The following is a 2500-nucleotide window of genomic DNA, read 5'->3' on the forward strand; positions in this document are numbered from 1 at the left end:
GCATAGACCCCGTCAAACGCTAGAAGTTGGCGGGGATGTCTCTCTTGTGGCTCACGGGGCTGTTAGGGTCGCACAGAAATGCCTCGGAATGGGAAAACGGGTCATTTTTGTGTGGCCACATTGCATAGGAACGGCATGAAACTTCCAGAGGCATTTGCAGCAGGAATGCATGTGCACTCAAAAACGTCTATATTTTTCACGGATAGACCCCGTGAAACGCTATAAATTGGCGGGGATGTCTCTCTTGTGGCTCACGGGCGCTGTTAGTTAGGGTCGCACAGAAATCCCTCGGAATGGGAAAAGGGGTCATTTTCGTGTTGCCACATTGCGTACGAACGGCATGAAACTTCCAGAGGCATCTGCAGCAGAAATGCATGTGCACTCAAAAACGTCTATATTTTTCACGGATAGACCCCGTGAAACGCTAGAAATTGGCGGGGATGTGTCTCTTGTGGCTCACGGGGCTGTTAGGGTCGCACAGAAATCCCTCGGAATGGGAAAACGGGTCATTTTCGTGTTGCCACAATTGGCATACGAACGGCATGAAACTTCCAGAGGCATTTGCAGCAGAAATGCATGTGCACTCAAAAACGTGAATATTTTTTCACGGATAGACCCCGTCAAACGCTCGAATTTGGCGGGGATGTTTCTCTTGTGGGTCACGGGGCTGTTCGGCTCGCACAGAACTCCCTTGGTCCACCTGATTCGTGCATACAGGCAGCAACTAAAACTCTGTAAACCTGCTGTGAGGACATCTAAACAGTGGACCAGTGAGGCTGTGGAAGATTTGCGGGCGTGCTTAGACTGTACTGACTGGGATATGTTCACGACTGCTACCAATAGTCTGGATGAACTCACAGAGGCTGTGTACATCAGCTTCTGTGAGGACTGCTGTATCCCAACACGTACCAGGGTGAACTTTAACAACAACAAGCCCTGGTTCTCAGCAAAGCTCAAAAGGTTGAGGTTGGAGAAGGAGGAAGCGTTTAGGAGTGGGGATAGAGACAGATTCAAGGAGTCGAAGAACAGGTTTAGCAAAGCGGTGAGAGAGGCTAAACGACTGTACTCAGAGACACTAAAACACCAGTTCTCTACTAACGACGCTGCTTCTGTCTGCCAAAGGGCTCAGGCACATCACCAACTACAAACCCAGAGCGCCCCACACCACTAACGACTCCCGCCTAGCCAACGACCTGAACGAGTTCTACCGTAGATTTGAAAGACAATTGGACTGTCCTGAACCACCCCTTCCCACCCAAGAGGCCCCATCCCCCACCCATACTACAGAAACGACTCTCTCCTTTCAGGAGGGAGAAGTTAATGGGCTTTTCAAGAGGCAGAATCCACGCAAAGCAGCCGGGCCGGACTCTGTCTCTCCAGCCACCCTCAGGCACTGCGCTGGCCAGCTGTCTCCGGTGTTCACCAACATCTTTAACACCTCCCTGGAGACATGCCATGTACCAGCCTGTCTCAAGTCCTCCACCATCATCGCTGTGCCCAAAAAGCTAAGGCCAACAGGACTAAATGATTACAGACCGGTCGCCCTTACATCTGTGGTAATGAAGTCTTTTGAGCGCCTGCTCCTGGCACACCTCAAAGCCATCACAGACCCTCTCCTGGACCCCCTTCAGTTTGCCTACAGAGCCAACAGGTCTGTGGACGACGCAGTTAACATGGCCCTCCACTTCACCCTACAGCATGTGGACGCCCCAGCATCCTACGCCAGGATCCTGTTTGTGGACTTCAGCTCTGCCTTCAACACCATCATCCCTGCCCTGCTTCAGGACAAGCTCTTCCAGCTGAACGTGCCCTACTCCACCTGCAGGTGGATCACAGACTTCCTCTCTGACAGGAAGCAGTGCGTTAAGCCGGGAACAGAAGTCTCTGACTCCAGGTCCATCAGCACGGGAACTCCTCAGGGCTGCGTCCTTTGCCCACTGCTCTTCTCCCTGTATACCAACAGCTGCGCCTCCAATCATCTGTCCGTCAAACTCTTGAAGTTTGTCGGACGACACCACCCTCATTGGGCTGATCTCTGGTGGGGATGAGTCTGACTATAGGTGGGAAGCTGACAACCTGGTGACCTGGTGTAGCCAGAACAACTTAGAGCTAAATGCTCTAAGGACAGTTGAGATGGTTGTGGACTTCAGGAAGAATACAGCCCCACTCACCGCCATCACCCTGTTAGACTCCGCAGTCAAAATTGTGGAGTCCTTCCGCTTCCTGGGCACTATTCTCTGCCGGGACCTCAAGTGGGAACTGAACATCAGCTCCCTCGCCAAGAGAGCTCAACAGAGGATGTACTTTCGACGGCAGCTGAAGAAATGCAACCTGCCAAAGACAATGATGGTGCAATTCTATACAGCGATCATTGAATCCATCCTCACCTCCTCCATAACCGTCTGGTACGCTGCTGCCACTGCCAAGGACAAGAGCAGACTGCAGCGTATCATGCACACTGCTGAGAAGGTAATTGCCTGCAATCTACCAACCCTCGAGG

Source organism: Petromyzon marinus, unplaced genomic scaffold, assembly GCF_048934315.1.
Source record: "Petromyzon marinus isolate PM22_M1 ecotype Great Lakes invasive population unplaced genomic scaffold, UKy_Petmar_22M1.pri1.0 PM_G_Scaffold_132, whole genome shotgun sequence".
Classification (NCBI taxonomy): Eukaryota; Metazoa; Chordata; class Hyperoartia; order Petromyzontiformes; family Petromyzontidae; genus Petromyzon; species Petromyzon marinus.